Source organism: Symphalangus syndactylus, chromosome 7 (genome assembly GCF_028878055.3).
Source record: "Symphalangus syndactylus isolate Jambi chromosome 7, NHGRI_mSymSyn1-v2.1_pri, whole genome shotgun sequence".
Classification (NCBI taxonomy): Eukaryota; Metazoa; Chordata; class Mammalia; order Primates; family Hylobatidae; genus Symphalangus; species Symphalangus syndactylus.
The window spans coordinates 13,004,020-13,024,726 of NC_072429.2; the positions used below are offsets into that span (position 1 = coordinate 13,004,020).

The 20,707-nt window shown below is 50.1% G+C and overlaps 1 long non-coding RNA gene across 1 annotated transcript; it reads right to left on the bottom strand.

Annotated features, from left to right (window-relative positions):
* Positions 1-4,152: 4,152 nt before the first annotated feature.
* LOC129485883 (uncharacterized) lies at positions 4,153-20,492 on the bottom strand. The gene is made up of 3 exons (XR_008658802.1): positions 20,398-20,492; positions 8,289-8,446; positions 4,153-4,410 (listed from the first exon to the last, which is right to left on the bottom strand). It is a non-coding gene; the product is annotated as an uncharacterized lncRNA (long non-coding RNA).
* Between the last annotated feature and the right edge of the window lie 215 nt (positions 20,493-20,707).

Here is a 20,707-nt window from a genome sequence, read left to right on the forward strand (position 1 = left end):
AACAAAAAACAAAAAAAAAAACAGACGTGGAGACTGAGGCTCTGAGATGTGAAGTCACTTGCCCAGGTCAGACAGCCAGAAGCTGGGGAAGGCAGCGCTGGAGCTAGGTCTGTGTGACACCTCCTCCATTCATCCTGCCCCCTCTCTAGCATTTTAGGACCCAAAGGGACCTAAGAGAGTGCTCAGACAGCTGGCTGCGTTAGGAGCTACCTGTGGCTGCTGAAGAAGAGTTTGCCTCAATTTAAAGAAAGAGCCATTCAAGGAATGAGGACCATGACCTTGGCTGCACTGACCAGCTGGGCTCTGGAGACTCAGTGAGGCTGCCCAGCCACCAGCAGGCCTTGCACAATAGATCCACTGACCCAGCGGTCAGAGGTGACCCTAGGGGTCACTGGCCCATGGCTACGGAGGAGGAGCACAGACCTGCGACCCCCTTTTCCCACGGACCACCCAGGGAGGCTGAGAGGGGACTCTGAGCTCAGATGGACAACCTCAGAGCCACTGGGAATTTGCCTGAGGCCACTGGGGTCAGGGTTAAATCCATACGCAAGCAGCGTGGGCTGTGCATCTGCCATTTTCTAGGCTCTGTCACATGCATCTTTCTGCCAAATCTCATGGTGAGCCTTCAAGAATAGTACTATTAATATCCCCATCGACAGAGGGAGAAAGGGAGGCTCAGAGAGGTTAAGTGTCTCACCGAAGCTCACACAGCTTCCAAGCAACAGAACTTTACTCAGTACTCAGTACAGGTTAACATTTATTCATTCACTCGATAACCATTTACAGCACAGCTACCATATGCTAGGCAGTGTTCTAGGCGCTTAGAATGCAAATATGAGCAAAACAGGCAAAACCCTTCCCTCAGGGCATTACCATTTGAGTGCCACCATGCCACGGCTGGTACAGTTGCTATTGAAACAAACAAAATAAGACCCAGTTTTTGCCTTTGGGGAGTAGGTAGTCTAGTGGAGGAGGCACATATACAGAAAATTTCAAAGTACTGTGGAAATTTTAGGGTACTTTGATAGGGGTTAGCAGAGGGGGTGTGAGAATAAAGGGTGGATATCAGGGAAGGCTTCCTGGAAGAGGTGTTGCCTGAAATGAGCCCAGAAGGATCACTTAGGGACAGAAAAGTCATTCCATGTAGAATTCATGGTGGGTGACAGAGCCTAAACCCAGTCTTTTTTGCGTGCTGAGCGCTGAGACCCAGACACTGGTGCTCAGACCTGACTTATTCTCCCAGGTACAGCTTGAGCAAAGACACAGAGGCAGAAGGCAGGTTTTTGGTTCCATGAACTCTACATCTGGCTACATACAAAGGGTGAAGAGGAGCAGGGAGAAACATGGTTGAAAAGAACAGGCTTGGACTTCAGGACCCAGTAAAATGAGCGAATGCCATTTATGGTTACAAAGATAACTCTGCTGGGGGGCCAAACGGAGACTGAAATGGAGTGGGTGAGGATGGAGGCTGGGAGGAGATGGCTGCAGAGGTCCCGGCAATGACAGCGGTTGTGGGAAGGGGCAACCCCAAATCTTGTGCTCCCAACTGCAAATCCAGTGCTTTAAAAAAAAAAAATATTTAAATAATTTATTTATTTTTGAGATGGAATCTCGCTCTGTCACCCAGGCCAGAGTGCAGTGGCACGATGTCGGCTCATGCAACCTCTGCCTCCCAGGTTCAAACAATTCTCCTGCCTCAGCCTCCCAAGTAGCTGGGATTACAGATGCACGTCACCACGTCTGGCTAATTATTTATATTTTTGGTAGAGATGGGGTTTCACCATGTTGCCCAGGCTGGTCTCGAACTCCTGACCTCAAGTAATCCACCCACCTCAGCCTCCCAAAGTGCTGGGATGTCAGGCATGAGCTACAATGCCCGGCCTTTTTTTTTTTTTTTAATTTATATTTTCAGAGGCAAATGATCCTTGCTCATTTAAAAAAAGGAAATAGAAAGTCAAAACAAAAATGCTTGTATCTTATGGGAAAGATAAGCCCAATGTTCTTTTTTAAAAAACCTTTATTATGAAATATTTCAACTGAACATATGCAGTTTATATTGTTATAAAGCATAACAAGCAATCAAACAGCTGTGAACCCACCACTCCGTGTCAGAACTAGAACTTGCCAAAGCAGTCGGAGCTGAGGTGAGATCCACTCTGATGTCCTTCCCCGACTCCACACCACCCCCCAAGACCTGACCACCTGACCACTCTGGGATTTCATTTTTGTCTCGTTCCCTTGCTTTGCTTTATGTCTTTACCAAATGTGAATGTGTGCCTAAACAATACAGTGCTTGATTTGCTTATGTTTAAGCTTTTTAAAAAATATCACTTTGATCTTTCTGCTACTTGCAATTCTAAATTTGATATTACGAGTCTCAGCCTCATGGGTGTTGATGTATGTGGCTGTTACTGATTCACTCTCACCAGCACGTGGTGTGCTCCGTTGCCTGCATGCGCCCCTGCTGGTGTAACCATTCTCCTGTTGGTGGGACTTTGGGTGGTGGTAGTTGCTGCTCATCTCCATGCTGCTGTTCTCTTGCAGGCCTCCAGGACACATGTGCATGAGTTCCTCTAGGAAACCACGGTGTACAACTGCTGGGTTGCAGGCCCAGGTTCTTGCCACTACTCTATCCTCCCAAGTAGGGTCCCGCTGGCCCCACTAAGGCAGCTGGCCTTAGTGCTGCCATGCTGGGAGCTCTGGGAGAGGCATCCCAGGGCAGACAGGCCCAGGCCAGCCACCCTGCCCCAGGCATTTCCCAGGACTCATCAGGCACCCAGCAGCCCCTCATCAGTGAGCAATACCAGAAATCTGCCAACTGGCTACTAACTAGGTCACAAGAGAGTATTGCTGTCTCACTCAGGGTTCGTTCCATTTCCTTCAGCACTTGGGCCAAGTAAGGCTGTGTTCACAGGCCACAAGACCCAAGGGAGATGGAAATCAGCTCACAGATGCTAAGCTGACTGCACACCCGGCAGTGTGCAAAGCACCTTACATATATAACTCACTTAATCCTCATCCCTGACTGCACAAGGTAGGCACTATTATTAACCCCATTTTACAGATAAGAAACTGAGGCACAGGAAGTTGAAAATTTTGCCCAGACCAACATGTACAACTTCAAATCCAGACAGTCTGGCCACTCTGCTCCTACTACTCTGCTACCCCATCTCTCAAGAGGGGAAAAGGACTAGCTCCTTGCCCAATCCTGAGGTTGCCAGCATTCAGTGGGGCCTCTGAAAGGTCATTAGGTTTCAGTGAGGTCATGAGGGTTGGGGGATCCATGATGGAATTAGTGCCCTTATAAGAAAAGGAAGAGACACCAGAGTTTTCTCTCCACCATGTGAGGTTACAGCAAGAAGGCAGCTGTCTGCAAGCCGGAAGAGAGCCCTCACCAGGAGCCAGATCTGCCAGCACCCTGATCTTGGACTTCCAGAACTGTGAGAAATAAATTCCTGTTCCTGAAGCCGCTCATTCCGTGGGATTCTATTAGCAGTCGGGGCTGACTTAGACACTGTTCCCGGAGCAACGCTAGTGGCCTGGGGAAGCTGGGCCCTGGGACTGGTGCGGGGGGGCCACGAGTCCCAGCCCATAGCAGCTGAAGCTGCATTTGTCCCCAGGAAGAGGACATCACAGACACAACCCCAGAGGCAGTGGGAGGGGGCATGAGTGATTGTGAGCAAGGCAACAGTCTAACAGGGCCCATCTGTGCCCAGGAGCAGAAGAAGCTAAAGGAGCCCTGGCCATGAAGAGAGCCCTCACCAGAAGCCAAACCTGCCAGGACCTTGATCTCCGACTTCCAGCCTCCTCCCTGGAAATGCACGACAGCACATATGGGTGGCTGTTCCTTCTTGAGCAAGGCCTGAGTCTTCACCCAGGATCCAACTAGACTGAAAGGAACTGTCTCTTTAGTAGCACTCCTTCAGCGTTCAGAGAAAAGACATTTCCACCTGGTGTTTTTAACCAACACAACCTCCTTCTACACCCTAACCCATAGAGGGCCCTGGGACCAGTATAAGGAGAGTGGGTGTTAACCTGGGACTGCTAGAAGGAGCAGCAGCGCCATGGGAGCAGGGCAGGAGAGTCCCCTCTTGACCTGCTGATTGCAAACACTGCAGCCAGGGAGACACTCACTCAGGCCATGCTGGGGAAGCCCAGGGGAGGCGCATGTCTTCATTCTGCTAAGGTAATAGGGCTCAGGCACAGGACAGGCGATTTGACATCAGAAAATCCTGCAGGGGCTGGCCTGGCCTCTAGATGCACGTCCTCCCCTTCAGACCCACCCCACACTCACCCAGCCCTGGGCTCTGGCCACTCCATGGACCCCATGGCAAAGGCCTGATATGTCCTCAGTGAATCCAGGTCAGAGAGCGGTCGAGCAGCAACTTGGGGAGCCAAGTGGATGAAAATCTGGACAAGAGAACAAAGCCAACCTGTTGGCCAAGGAAACTCAATCCGATTATGCCCCAGAACCCCCCGTGGCTGGGAGCAGCCGTGTGACAGAGAAGAAAGGGCGCTTTCATGGGCCCGGCCCTGCCTGCTGGCAAATGGGCCCCACAAGTTCCCTGCCTCCTCTCCAGTGGCCCCACAGGATTGTCTGGGTGTGGGGAAGGAACCCCTCCATTGAGTCTCAGAGGAGACAGGATGGGGGAGACGGGCATCAGGATAAGCCTTGGCCAATGAATACCTTCAAGGTTAAGGCTCTGGAGATTTAAAAAAAAAAAAAAAAAGCCTGTGCGCATTTGTCCTGGAAATTGGCTCATGGACAGATTAAATTTAGGAGTAACTGGGGCAGATACGCAGGGAAGCATGTTTCCTTAATGAGCCTGTCTTTATTTAACTGCTTAATCATTTACTAGGCCAAAAAATCTGGAGGTGACTCCGAAAGTCACGATGGTTAAGACAGTGACAGACTGAGCCCTTGTCGGGCCATTTCAGGGCCTGGCTCTGGTGACATCAATTCCCTGCTCCTGTCCTTGTCACCCCTGATGGGGCAAGGAGGGGCTACACTCACCGCCAGGGTAACCCCAACATGGGTTATCAGCCACTTGGTTCCAGAACAGTTTTGCTTTGCCATTTCATTGTCCTCAAAGGGAGGCTCCTGGGATGGGCAATGTTGATTTGGGTGAGGCTTCCTCTTCTTGCCCTGACACCTCCTTCCTGCAGCCTCCTTCATTGCCTCTACTTCACTTCTCATTCACTCATTCATTCATTCATCTGTTCAACTGTTTACACTAGCACATGCCACGCACTGTGATAAAGCCCAGGAGACACAGTGTGGCAAAGCCCGAGGTAGCGGTTGCCCTTGTGAAGCTGCTTACGGTCCCGTGGGGAAGGCCGATTTTAATCAAGTAATTCCAAATTCGATCTTTACGACTGCAGTAAATGCACTGAAGAACAAGTGAAGAAAACTGGGCCCAGGGTAGAAGGAGGGGGGTGATGCGTAGCCGGAGCACGGGACAGTTTTAGGGCAGTAAAACTATTCTGTATGGTACCGTAATGATGGGTATGGGGACAACACATTTGCCAAAACCCATAGAACTGTCTAACGCAGAGAAGAAACCCTAAAGTAAGCTATGAACTGGAGCTAATAAGAGTGTATCAATATGGGTTCACCCATTGTAACAAATGCACCACACCAATGCAAGAGGTTAGCAATGGGGCGGACAACTGGGAGAGTGGGCGGAGGGGACATACTGAAACTTTCTGTATTTTCTGCAAACCTAAAACGGCTCTAAAAAATAAGGTCTACTTTTTTAAAAAGTGAAGAGAGCTATGAGATGATATTAAGGAACTTATCTACACTTGGGGGTCTGCAGAGGTGCTACTTGAAACTGGACTCTGATTGACCTTCATCTGGCCATGGCTGCAAGGTCTGCCTGCAGGTCTCCTTTCCTCTGCAGGGTGTGGGGACCCACTGCTTAGTGAGTGCCTGTCACCTGCAGCTCATCGCCGGGCACTGCCCACCTGTCCCATTTGTGATGTGGGGGTGAGCTTCCGGGGGTATACTAGAACTAAGATAAGGAAGGCGAGGGGAAGGAAAAGGGTATAGCTCAGAACAACAGAGCCAGCATCATAACATAATTTTATATTTTTGGAAGACAAAAAAACCCTTTCATTTCATAATACAAATTGTGGGAAAGTTGGACAAAGTGTTCTTGGCTGGTAAATGTGCATGAAATACTTATCGGTGGGGCGGTATAGAGAGGTGAAGTCTTCCACGAGGAAGGCAGAGATTTTTTTGTTTAGCAAAAGGGACACGGGCATGAAAAGTCTGGAAACACTGCACCATCTCATGTGAACTCATTGCCACACGGTGAGCAAGATAATAGAGTCCTCGCTTTCCAGAAGGGTCAACCGAGGCTCAAAAAGTTTATGTCACATGCTCATGTCACACAACTAATAAATTACAGGGGCAGAATTGGAACTCCAACTAGACACACAAATGTAATAGCCATCACTGCTAACAGGGTTGTGTAGAGGGCTCTAGTGGACATTAGGGGCATTCTTTGGGGGACTTAAATTCATGGACAGAGTGTCAACTGGGGATTGGGCTCTGGGCTCGTCACCCTCTGCCTTGATAGCATGTGTGGGACAATGGCAGGGAGTCCCCCGTGGCAGACAGTCAGTCCTTCAGGAGAGAGAGGAACCTGTGATCTTGATGCAGTCTAGAAGCTAGAGGCACCAGCCTACGAAGTAGAGTAAAAGCCTCATTCATCTGGACGTCACTAATGCTGTGGGACACTGTTACCTTGACCTGGGCTGAGCTGAGGTCCGGGCTGCTCCTAGGTGCTAAGAAAGGGCTATAGAGCAAGTAATAGAATAAGATGGGTGAGAGAACACCTAACCGATTTCAGCTAACTCTGCAAGTGTTTTGGATATTTGTTTCTAAAAGAAAACTAGGTGTGATCAGACATAGTGGCTCACGCCTGTAATCCCAGCACTTTGGGAGGCTGAGGTTGGAGGATGGCTTGAAGCCAGGAGTTCAGTGAGCATGATCACACCACTGCACTCTAGTCTTAGTGACAGAGCAAGCCCCTGTCTCAAAAATCAATCAATCAATCAGTGTAGGAGCAAATAAAATCATGTAGTGGATGATTTCAAATGCATGTTCCCCTCTTTCTCCAAAAAAGCAGATCCAAGGGGACTTCCAATAGGCTGTGTGTCATTAGCAGTGTTAGGCCATGAAAACAATAAGCATGACACAACCTACTTGGTGCAGTCCCATTGGGCTCTTTGCCATGGTGGACGTGTCCCCATCTGCACTATCCAATAGAGTGGCCACTCTCCACATGTGGCTACCGAACACCTGTGATGAGGCTACCGTGCAAAAGGAACTGTGCTTAATTTAACTTAATTATCTGTTGAAAGTAAATAGCCACATGTCTCAACTGGCTACTGCTTCAGACAACACAGACTTAGATGGTTCCCTGAGGTGGTGTGACTTCTCTCCTTATTTAGTTCAAATTCTTACTCTGAAGGCTGCAGCCTAGCAGCAGCTCGCCTCCATGGGATGGCCCACTGTCCCAGAGGCTTGCATGCCTCCTGAATTGGCACAAAAGCCTGGGAGGGAGGCCCATGAGAATACCTGTGGCCCAGAGACGAAAGGGACTTGCCCAAGGTCTGGCAGCTCTGAGGGGGCAGAATGGGACTCAGATGTGAGGCCCCTGAGGCCCGTGTTTTCACCTATGCCCTTGTGCTCCAAACTACCTGGCAGAAGAGGCATTTATTTCTCCAGGTCAGCAAGCAAGACTGGCTGGCTTAGGATGGCCCTTCTGGCTACTGCGAGCTATAAGAAATAAACATTTGCTACCAACAAACAAATATAAATACATACATATGTATATGCACACGTGTGTGTGTGTATCAAGCACCAGGCCCTGGGGCCACCACACTGCAGAGATAAGTCAGGCTCCCTCCTGCCCCCTCTGGAGCTTCCAGCCCAGTGAGCACATCACAGGCACCCAGCTGCCTGAGCTGTGAGGATGGGGCTTTGGAGACAAGGGGACAAGCCAGGAGTCCTTGAGTCCCTAGTATCTGATCCTCAAAAGGCACTCTGCACTCAAAAAAAAAAAAAAAAGAAAGAAAAAAGAAGGAAGAAAATAAAAGAGTTTCAACTGACAAATAGGCTTGAGAATCACTGAAAACAATATTTCTCCTCCAGGAGTCTGACAAATGCTCCTTGGCATCTTAAAGAAAGGGACAAGGAGGAGAGAGGCAGTCGGAGGAGAGGACAGAGACCTGGATTTAGCCTGTGTCACTCCAAGTCCTTGCTCTGTCCCACGTACCAGCTGGGTGACTTTTGGCAGGAGCCTCTCCAAGATTAAGTCTGTGCATCTGTGAAACAGGAATGAAGCGAGTACTACATCTTTGATACGCCAGGGCGTGGGTCTGCGCCTGGTCTTGGGTGATGCTCAGTGAATTACCGAGTTTCTTTTTATTTCACCTGGTTGGGAAGTGGAGGGCAAGGAGGGGAGGGGAATAAAGGGAGGCTAAACAATGATTATCTGTCTGGCCAGCCTGGGCAGGCCTTGACCATTAGGTAAGGAATGGGGACCTCTAATTAGCAGTCACCTGCCTCCTTGCAGAGCATGCCGCATCTTGGACAGTGGAACTGAGCAAAGCCCATGCACTCGGCCCCGGCCCCGAATCTCCCAGCTCTTCACCTGCCCAGGGTTCTATCCCAGCTTGGTGTCCTCACCTGCAAGCACAGGGTAGCTTCACAGCAAGACCTGGCCTGCCCTGCACGTCCACACAACAGGAGCCCACCATGGCCCAAGTCGTGCCAGCCACACCAAGTCCTGCGGGAGAATGTGGGCAACCTCCCGGGGCCATGAGGCAAGCCCTTAGGAACGAGCGTTGACACCCCCTCCAGTTTTCTGGCCAAGGCCAAATTAAAATGTAACACCACCTCCCCGAGGCCACCTCTGTGGATGGTAAATCAGGAAAGCTGGGCTGAGTTCTGGTTTTGCAACCTTTCTAGCTATGGACACAGTCACCTCCTTTCACATCCTGTGTCCTAGCTAAAAGACACTAGGAAAGCAAATTCACCTATCCAAGCTTCCATTTCCCCATTAGAAAAATGAAAGTGAAAGGCCAGGTGTGGTGGCTCACGTCTGTAATCCCAGCACTTTGGGAGGCCGAGGCGGGCGGATCACGAGGTCAGGAGATCGAGACCATCCTGGCTAACACGGTAAAACCCCGTCTCTGCTAAAAATACAAAAAAATTAGCCAGGCGTGGTGGCGGGCGCCTGTAGTCCCAGCTACTTGGGAGGCTGAGGCAGGAGAATGGCGTGAACCCGGGAGGCGGAGCTTGCAGTGAGCCAGGATCGCGCCACTGCAGTCAGCATGGGCGACGGAGAGAGACTCTGTCAAAAAAAAAAAAAAAAAAAAAAAAATGAAAGTGAGACTATCTACCTCTCCTATTTGGGCAGTACTGGGCTTACAGTAAGGATCAGCTGGGCTGGTGGTCTTCAAAGTGTGATCCCGGGACCAGCAGCACCAGCATCACTTGGGAAGTTGTTAGAAATGCAAACTCCTGGGTCCCACCTCAGACCTGCTGAATCAGTAACTCTGGGGGTGGGACCCAGCAATTTATGCCTTAATGAGACCACCAGGGATTTCTGACACTTGCTCAAGCTTGCCGAGCACTGCATTAAGTGGTAGCTGTCTGGGGGTTGTTGATAGTCTCAAAAAACCCTGCACGCTGAGTCTGACTATAGCAAGGCTTGTGGTCAGACAAACAAGGGAGAAGTCCTGTTATCTCCACGTTTCGCCAGTGGCCTCAGGCAAGCTGGTTGGTCTCTCTGAGCCTCAGCTTTCTCAGCGTTCAAATGGGAGTAATACTTGACTGGCAGATTGCCCTAAATCACCTCAGCTTACTTGAAGCCCCCCGATCTGGGTGCCTGGAACTTTAGAGCTGCTTGCTAACTAGAAGTTACTATTATTGCTGTTGTGGTTATTGTTTTCTTCTTAAACCATCAGATGCCAGAGATTTTTGTTTCTTTTTTTTTTTTTTTTTTTTTGAGACAAGGTCTTGCTCTGTCGCCCAGGCTGGAGTGCAGTGGCGCAATCTCGGCGCGATCTTGGCTCACCGCAAGCTCCGCCTTCCGGGTTCACGTCATTCTCCTGCCTCAGCATCCCGAGTAGCTGGGACTACAGGCGCCCGCCACCACGCCCGGCTAATTTTTTTCTATTTTTAGTAGAGACGGGGTTTCACCGTGTTAGCCAGGATGGTCTCGATCTCCTGACTTCGTGATCTGCCCGCCTCGGCCTCCCAAAGTGCTGGGATTACAGGCGTGAGCCACCGCGGCCAGCGCCAGAGATTTTTGTTTCTAAAAATGGTCAAGTTTCTCTGGCATAAATCTCCGCTCATAATGCCATCATACCCCAAAGAAAGTCCCCAAAAGGACTGACAAGTAAATTGCCAAAGGGCCCTCTGCTACCCATCAGAGGGTGGGCTTTCCAAGTTTGAATAAGGCAGAGGATTTCAATTACCCAGGATTACAAAGGAGGGCCTCGGATGCACCATATGGCCCGGGCCTGGCCGCCCATCGTCCTGCATGATCAGAGACTCTCATGTGAGATATTAACATAATATCCCTTCCAAAAGCGATTACAGAGTTGCAGGCAGCAGAATGTCATTTGGTAGCCGTGGCCCGCTCTCATCAGCAGCAATGACTAAACAAGCTAATCAGATCAGCACAAATTTGCACACGAGCCCAGCCGCCGGGCCTGGATATCATTTCGGTGAAGGCATAATCCTGCCTAGGATGACTTGACTAATGGGCTCCCGTTGGGCAGCCAGGCCAGCCTGCAGGGCGAGGGCGGCAGCACCCACAGGAAGCCACAGCCAGGGGCCCGGAAGGTACCGAGGCTGTGGGAGCAAACAGCAAACAGAGGGGGAGGAGAGGCAGGGAAGACACCTGTGCATTCATCACTCCAGTCTCAGTATGGGTGTGTGTGGGGGGGTGGGGGGGGCCACCCCATGCACCTCCCCTAGCTTCCTGAGAACACTGGCTCCAGAGCTGCTTTGTTTCAAGCCTCAGTTCTGTATTTTACTGAGTGTCCTTGAGCAAGATACTGAACACCTCTGAGTTCAGTGTCCTCATTCATAAAAATGGGGATAGTGTTTGATCTTAATTATTGAGGCTGCTGTGAGGATTCGATAAAATAATATAAATAAAGTGCATCGCACAGTGTCTGATGCAAGGAGTATTCGGTGAATGGCAGTTGTTACAACTATTATTACTGTTCAACAGTCCACCATAGACCTTCCACGGGCCAGGCCCCAGGTCCTGGGAAAGTCAAATTAAGGAAGGCCCTGTACTAGCCTCAAGGTGTGCATAATAAAATGGGGCAATGGACCCGTAACCAGATAGTCACGCTATCCTGTGGGAAGTGCTGTGGGAGCCGCAGGGGGCTGAGAGCAAAGCGGGGGTGCATCCACCCTGGGGCCCCAGGAAATGGTGCTAGAGAAAGTGAGGCTACAGCTGAGTTCTGGACACTGAGTGGAGTTTCCATAGCAGCCTGGCCAGGAAGTGGGAGTCCCATGAGAGGGCAGATAGGTGCCTGCTGTGAGGGATGGAAACTGGGGGCGTTTACCTTCCTGCTCACACGCCAGCAGGCCATCTGCCCAAAGACCGAGGGCTTCTCAAGTTTGAGGCAAGATCAGAACTTGCAGCAATGTCTGAAGAGGCTGGGATAAAGAGGACACATCTCCAGGTGTATAAATGACAGAGGGTGCAGAGGGAAGCATTGCAGGTCCTCAGGAATAAAAAGATAGTAGAGGAGGTGCCCACTGGCAGCCTGGAGGACTGATTTCCTGCATGTTTTGGGGCAAGCCCCGCCCTGTCTCCACACTCCATTTGCAGAGTGGAGGGCCAGCAGGCTCAATGCCTCCCACCTGCACTGACTTTCCTTCTATTCCACTACACTGCCACAGCCTAGGAAGCCTGCAGCATTCATGACTTAAGACTTGAGGTCTTCCAAACCTCTTAAAACCTAAATCACTACCTTAAAGGAGGTCTTTATAATGTTACTGTCATTCATGAGCCGGGACCATTTGCCACTGATAGAAGGTAACAGTAAAAATAAAATGAAAACTGAATGAGGAAGGTTACATGCTTTAGTCAGAGGCTGGTCCTTCCTAACCACTTGGAGGGGTGGGTGGAAGGAGACTGGCAAGTGTTAGGGGACGTGTTAAAGAAACGCCAGCACCAAGGTGAGACCCTTCTCCCTGTGTGATCACAGGCTTGAAGGAGAACTGAAGAGGTACTGCAATCCTCACTGCTTAACATGTTATTTAGAACCAGGCTTATGCACCATCTCCCTGTCCTCGCAGACCCCAAGTAATCACCCCCATCTATTGCCCCCCCTACACACACACTTTGGAAAATGCTGGTACCAATAATCTGAATAAGCTATAAGCCCTTCAATGCTGTGAATTCAACTCTTCGGAATAGGTAGGAGTGACTGGATGTGAAGCACCAGGTCACTGCACCTGTCCTCCTCTCTGAGCCCCTCCCTAGTCTTACCCAGTGAATGCAGACCTGGTGCCACTCCTGAGAGGTGCTGAGCCCAGCCATGGGGCCCTGGTATGGTTCCATAGATGGCAGTGCTCAGTGTGGTCTCCTCAGATTCTGGGCTGGAGGCATCTCAGGAAGGCCATCCCGTGACCCTCTCATGGTCCTACATCAGGGATACCTGTTTCCATGGCCTCCCTTCGCCCACCAGCCCAGCTCAACCTCTACCTGCAACTCTAGCCCTGTGACTTCACCCCTCACCCCCAGAATGGAAGCAAAGCTCACCGAAGGCCAAGGCTGCCCCGACTACCTGGCTCCAGCTGCGTGCCTCATCTGACTCCCCAGCTGCCTCCCTTTTCTCCAAAGACCTGGCTTCAAATCCTACCTCTGCTACTTGCCTGCTGGGACCTTGGACCACTCACTTCACCTCTCTGAAACTCAGTCTCCTCATCTGCATCTTCGTCTCATCAGCTACGATGTAACTGATCTCATGAGTTTTTATTTTTTGAGAATCAAGTGAAATGATGCAGGCAAACTCACTGAAATGCTGCTCAAGGGACGGAACAAATGAATGAGTGAATAATTGAATGAATGAATGAACCTAGGAGGCTTCTAATAGATGAAGAACTGGATGCAAAGTCTAGAGACCAGGGTTCAAGCCCCAGTCCAGAACTTTTACTCCCTGAGCGTTAGTTTCCCTAACTGCCAGCAAAAAGATGAAATTTAGATGACCACAGAGATTGTTGCCAACTTTAAATGCTAAACTATGATTCAGGGCGTGAGACCAGCAAGCATACTTCTGCAAGCCCTTGCACAAAACCCAAAGCACAGGCTACACCTATAATTTCTCCAAAGCTAGGAGGCATAGGCAGGAAGGAGGTTGGCTGAAGAGGCAAGGCCAGATGAAAAAGCAGTCTTTCTTTTGCAGCAGAGTTGGCAAATGTTTAATAGCACAGGTAAAAATCACAGCCCTGCCATTTCCTAGCTGTGCAATTATCTTAAGAAAGTAATGTGAGTTGTGGGCCTCGGTTTTCCTCATCAGGATAATGGGCATAATTTTACCATCCTCTCTGGCATGTTATGAGGATGGAAAGAGAGTGTTGACTCTTACTACTTGCTCATTCTTGCTACCTACATGTAGCAAACTCTCTGCAAACGGTAATATGCTTACTTTTTACATTTTAAATGACTGTTATCCTATTATAAGCAACAACCTTCACATTGAATACAAGGGTCTAAAACTAAAGGCAGGAAGGGCCCCTTAGTGACGGCAAAGGAGTTTAGAGGTGCTCTGTTCTTCCACATCCTCCCCCCACACATCTGGCCACCTGACGCAGCCAAACCTGCATGGGCCCAGAGGGATGGCAGAGGTGATCCTGAGAGATGTGTGTGAGAGAGAGGAGCCCGGCTGAGAGAGGAGCCCGGTCTTAGAGATGGACGTGGCTCTGTCCAGCTCCTGCCCCTTCTCAGTCTAGCTGAGCGTACTCTGCCCTGGGCCCCTGGAGGCTGGTGTGGAGACCCCCAGCCCTCACCCTTCACACACTCACATCCCTGACTCCTCTCAGGCCCACATTACCACCTCAATAAACAGAAATTGAACATGCGCAGGCAGATGTGTGTGTTGGTGAGCACACAGCAGGCTGAGAGGTTACCAATGTCGGAGGGAAGATGAGACCCCGAGTCTGAATCCTGCTGCCACCAACTCTGCAACCAGTGCAAATGACTCCACCCCTCCGGGCCTCAGTTTCCTCCTCTGTAAATGAGGAAATGTTGTGAGGATGAAGTTAAAAACCATGCAGGGAGCCCAATTAGCACAGAGTCCGGGTCACAGTTCACACTCCGTCAATTCCGTCTTTTTAAAAACATTTTTAAGGGATCACAGGTATATTTCCCTTCCCTACCTCACAGGTGGAAACCTGGGATTAGTAAAGGTGAAATCAGGAAGGAAACGTCGGCTCTTAACAACAACGCCCTGGCTTTCTGAGTGAGGAAGCAGTACAACAACATGTGAAATGGAGTTAAAGCTGGGCCTGTTCACCCTGGCTGCACATTTGAGTCACCTGGGAAGGTTTGGAAAACCCAGTGCGGGGGCCATATCCCTGGCCAGCTACTTCAGACCCGCTGGGGTGGCAGGGGTGGAGGATTATGTTAGGCTCCCCAGGGACTTTCAGTGTGGAGCCAGGCTTGAGAACCAAAGGCTTAGATCCAAAGGACAAGCTTGGGTTCAGACCAGACCAGCCCAGGTTGAATCCTGGCTCTATTCCTTATCAGTGTGGCCCTGTACAAGTCACTCAATGCACTCGAGTCCAGGTGTTTTAATTTGTGCAAAAAAATGGGAATGATGCAGAGATTCAGTGAGACATCCGGTGAAAGCATGAGGCCAGGCATACATTAATCACTCAATAAATGAGAGCCTGATACCATATGGGGGGCCTTCCAACCAATTTATATGTACAACAAATAGGACACTTAGTGAAGGCAAATGCAGCCACAAACCATTACAAGACCATTACATTTACCTATGTATTTATTTATTTTTATTTGCTTGTTGATGTTTGTTAAACCCTACTTTGTTGTATTAATAGGAAAAAATGTAAGACTGCCATGTATATCTGCATTACAAATATCTATCCTGAAGTTATTCAAAATAGCACCTTTTGCTAGCAGACATGACTGCCTCTGGCTTGGTTCCTCATTATTGAAAGGGACATCTAGCTGGGCACAGCGGCTCAGGCCTGAATCCCAGCACTTTGGGAGTCCAAGGCGGGCAGATCGCCAGAGGTTGGGAGTTCGAGACCAGCCTGACCAACACGGAGAAACCCCGTCTTTACTAAATGTAAAAAATCAGCGGGATATGGTGCACATGCTTGTAATCCCAGCTACTTGGGAAGCTGAGGCAAGAGAATTGCTTGAACCCAGGAGGCAGAGGTTGCGGTGAGCCGAGATTGTGCCATTGCACTCCAGACTGGTCAACAAGAGTGAAACTCCATCTCAAAAAAAAGAAAGGGACATCTCTTTGAGCTGTGTAGTGGAGCTGGGTGCTCACGAAGTCAGGCAGGCCTGATCCCCTGTGACAGCTGCTCCTTCCCATGTTCTCAGATGGGCCCTCATGCCCACCAGCCATTTGCCTGGTATTGGGAGAAGCTGCTTTGGGACCCTGCAAACCTGTCCTGCTTACAGAGACAATCACAGCTCACAGGCCACTGGTGCAGGGTGGCTGGCAGAATGTTCCAGAAAGGACAGTGCATGCAGGAGGACTCAGGAGAGCCAGGTTCCAGGCTTGCCACTGGTGAAGCTCACTGGCTATGTGGCTCAAGCAGCTCCTTCTGCCTCTCTGAGCCTCAGTGTCCTCTCTCTAAAATGGGGATGGCCAAGGCTGCCTGCCTACTCCACCCAGTCCTCATGTGGTTTCAGGGTGAAAAGGGTGGAGGGCACTGGATTTGTTTGCTGTGGCTGCTGTGACAAATTACCACAAACTGGGTAGCTTCAAACAACCATTTATTATTGAAGCATTCCAGAGACCAGAAGTCCAAAGTCCAAGTGTGGGTGGGGCTGCACACCCTTTGCAGGCTCCAGTGGAAAATCCTTCCTTCCTCCTCCAGCTTCTGGTGCTTGTTGGCATCCCTTGGCTTGTGGCTGCATCTCTCTAATCCCTGTCTCCAGTCATTATCTCTGCTTCTCCTGTCAGGCTTTTCCTCTCTGTGTCTATTATAAGGACACTTGTCATTGGATTTAGGGACCACATGGATAATCCAGGATGACTGCATCTTAAGATCCTTAACTTAGTTACATCTGCAAAGACCCCTTTTCCAAATAAGGTCACATCCATGAGTTCCTGAGATCTGGATGTGGGCATATCTTTTTTTCCAGTGGCGGGGAGCAGTGTCAACACTCAGCCCACTGCAAGCAGCTCGTAAGTCATTTTAGTGAACTTGAACTGCATCCTGTTGCTAGGGGCAGTAGATTTGAGAGTGCATGCCCACCCGATGGGTTGGTGACGGTGTCCTGGACAGTAAGAGCACATGATAAAGGAGCACCTAGTATTTGCTAGGCAGTGCACTGAGTACTTTGACAATTTATCTCATTTTATCTTCATAGCAAGATACATTTACCTTCCCCTTCCTCAGATGGGGAACCTACCTGAGGCTGAGAAGCACAAAGTGACTTGGCCAAAGTCACTCTCATAGTAGGAAGTGGAGCTGGCATTTGTACCCAGGCAGGCTGTGATTTCATAGGCCATGCTCTTAACCACTGCTATCCACTGCCTCCCACAGATACAAGCGGGCCTGAGGTTGGCAGGGAAAGAGGCACAACTAAGAACCACATGTGGCAGGAGGCCTCGTAGGTCACATCAGTGCGTAGTTACAACAATAATGGTAACTAATGTTAATAATCACAATAATAATCACAGCTAATGATGATGACACTAACATTACATGTGGTGTTGTGATCATGGGAGCTTCCTACAGCCAGACACCGTGCTGCGCACTTTTAATGTATTATCTCATTTAATCTCACTAGCACTCTGTGAGGAGGAACCTACTATTATCCCCATTTACAGGCTGGCCCAAAAATCCATGGACTGTAATATGACAACTCACAAAAACAAAGAACTCACAGGGAGAAGAGAACAGGGTGGAGAAGCCACAAAGCTGGGGAAAATTACTAAAAAGAAATGTGTTTCAGAAGCTCCTGGTTTTCAGCTTGGCCCTTGCCCCCTCACTGAGTAAGACTCCAGCACCCTGCTGTCTGCATCTCATTTCCAGAGAGGGCTCAAGGAAGCCCCAAGTCCAACCTGCCCAGAACCGAGCATGTCATCTCCCTCCCCAAGACACCCCAACCGCAGCAATCCTTGTCCATCAGGCCCCCAGGCCAGAAACTCTGGCTCCCCACCCTCCCCAGTGGTCCCCATCAAGCAGGTAACATCTCGCTGATTTTAACTCCTGTGCAGCCCTCAAGTGCACACCCGCCTCCCATTCCCGCACAGTGCCCCAGTTCAGGCCCCCACCACCTTGTTCCTGGGCCACTGCCCAAGTCTCCCCCGACTGCTCTCTGGACTTCTGATACTTTTCCAACTCCCCACTCATTAAATCCATCCCCCTCTCATTAGCTGGTGTGAATTCAGGCAAACTGAGTTCCAGCCATGTCATGCTCATACTCATGACCCTTCCAGGCCTGCAGGACCTAGTTCACACTGCTCAATTGCATGTACAGTACATGCCATTATCACCTGCCACTTCTTCCCTCTTCAGCCTTATCTTCCACCCCTCCTTCAGTCATGACTCAGCTCCCCAGCACTGACCTGGCTGTAGCTCCCCATCTACAATGTTGTTTGCACCTCAGGGCCTTTGCACAGGCAGGTCTCCCTGAGGAAATGCCGTTCCCACCTTCCTGGTCTCTCTGTCCCATTTTCCAGCTTGCATACTCTCCGAGGGCAGGGACTGTGTCTGTCTCATTCACAGTTTTATCCATAGTCTCAGGATAAAGCCTGGGTCATAGGAGGGGATTTTTTTTGTTTTTCTTTTCTTTCTTTTTTTTTTTTTTTTTTTTTGTTTTTTTGTTTTTTTGAGATAGAGGCTTAGGCTGTCACCCAGGCTGGAGTAAAGCGGGGTGATCTCAACTCACTGCAACCTCCGCCTTCCAGGTTCAAGCGATTCTCCTGCCTCAGCTTCCCAAGTAGTTGGGACTACAGGCGTGCGCCACCATGCCCAGCTAATTTTTGTATTTTTAGTAGAGACAAGTTTCACCATGTTGGCCAGGCTGGTCTCGAACGCCTGACCTCAAGTGATCCACCTGCCTCGGCCTCCCAAAGTGCTGGGATTACAGGCAGGATCCACAGCGCCTGTCCTTTTGGGTTTTTTTTTTTTTTTAATGTTTTAATTAATTGCCAATATTTCAATGTTGGGTGATTTCATAAAAATTCAAATTCAGGCTTCTCTTGAAGGTATTGGGATCTGGCAACCCTGAGCCTGGTCCCTGAATGACAAGAATGGGCTGGGGTGGAGTAGTTGCTGCCCCTTCCACCAGGTCACTGGCTGTCCAGTCCTCACTGGCCCACCCAGCCCACTTCATTCATCTTTGTCACCTGCCTGGCCCTTCTGGTTGTTTGAATTTTCAGGTGTCGGACACATCGAATTTAGCTATGAAATTCTTCACTTATGCACATACTTATTTGGTCTCCAATATGGGGCATGCCACATATCAGAGGCCAAATAAGCCAACACTTACATCAGATTAAACCTGCTTTTCTTAGCAAAGAGAGAAACAAGATCAGTCACAAAGAGTCATTTATGCCCATGAGATTTTAAAAAGCACAAGCTGTCCAAAGTCAGCACAGGCATCCTCATAATGAGGACAGAGGGACGGGTCCTCTAAAGCAGCACTTCTCCAACTTTAATATGTGCAGGAGTCACCCGGGGCATCTGCTAAACTGCAGGTTCACATGCAGTGGATCTGGGACAGGGTGTGAGACCACGTTTCTAACCATCTCCCAGGTGAGGACAATACTGCTGGTCCCTGGACACACTTTCCGTAGCAAGGCTCTGTGACATCCCTGCAACAAACTAGAGGGTCCTAACCCCCAGATAGCTCGGCCATCTCCTGGAGGCAGTGCCACCACCCCTCCTGCCTGGACAGAATGTGTCCTAGGTCATTCAGGTATTCTTGGAACCCACCTCTGGTGTCACCACTGGGGCTGAAGGTAGGAAGCCCTTTGCTTGGAATTCCCAGCTGCTTCACTGTGGTCCAGGATGGGGAAACATGGGAAGCAACGGACACACAGCAAGAGGAGTGGGGTGACAGTGGGGGTGAGCGTGAGGGTGATGAGTTGGGTGGGATGAGGTGGGGTGGGGCACGAGTGGTGTGAGGATGGGTGGGGTGGCAGGGCCCAGCTATTTATGCCTCTACAAGTGCCTGCCCCATTCCCCACTCCCTACCACCCTTGAGTCCCAAAGTGGGTTGTCTCACAGGGTCTAAGATGCTCCCAGAGGGACCAGAAGACCTGGGATCGAATCAACCTTAGTCACAAACCCCAAATTGCAAGTGTGGTGTTTTGAGCAGCCTTCACAGGCAAGCTTATGTTCCCGGCCTGCATATTATTTTTCCAGGCAGCAGGAGGGAAACCCTTTGCCCTCCCACATCAGGGATCTCAGAGGAAGCAGAAAGAAACTGACACAGGCAGAATGGGTCTCAGGGGCTTCTCACCCTGAGCCCGTAAACAGGAAGTGCAGCTATACTCTCAGGAACACCCTGGTGTTTGCCGGTTTGTTTTGCTGCCTTCAGGCCCATTCAGATAAACAGGGGAGAGGATTGCCAGAAACTCACTGAGCCGTTCATGGCACTCCCTATCTCGGCAAGGTTTGGTGCTACCAAGGCTGCTGGCCAAGGATTTGCATGGGGGGAGGGACGGGGCCCGTGCTATCGGCTGCAGGGAGGGTCCCACCTTCCCCAAAGTCCCCTTCTGCCATGCCCTAAAAGAAATATTTCTTGGGGCCATCAAGGGTGGAGAAGCCAACCTGTCCCTGGTGGCTGCAGCTGGCGTAAAGCTGGCTGCAGCAGCGGGCAAGAGGAAACAGGAGATGGGGTGCCAGGCCCGTATCAGGCTGCCTGCTCTTGGCTTTCATTATTGTCCTATGTTTTCAAAGTACCAGCTCCGGAGAGGGCAGGGGAGGGTAGAGTTTTGGGACTTGTTCGGCCTAGGTATACATAAACAGCAGCAGACAAAATGTCCTTTATCAGCTATTTCCCAGGAAACAGGGAGAAAATTCTTCTCAGCGCCAGATGATTAAAGAAGAGACTCACCCTTCTAGGAGACAGCCCTCTCTTTTTCCCTCTCCCCTTTGCAAAACACTAAGTCACTGTTCCAGATACCCACCAGGAGGGTCCCTGTTGGAGAGGAGGCAGCCGCAGGGCTGGAGGAGGAGGTCAGCTGCTAAGGGGACCAGTTCACTGCCAGCCAGGGCACAGAAATTCTTTCCCAGGAAAGGGGATGTTACGTAGCCTGCTGGGTAAACTGGAAATTATTAACCACGGGATGAGTAGAATCAAAAGGTTTTGAAAACTTATTGTTGGCTCTACTGGGAGTTGCAAGCATGCTAGGGAAAAAAATATTACAAATCTATTTGGAAGTTTTTTCCCCCTGAACCAGGAAGAGGCGTTTCTAATAATTCTATCAAGTAAAGCTG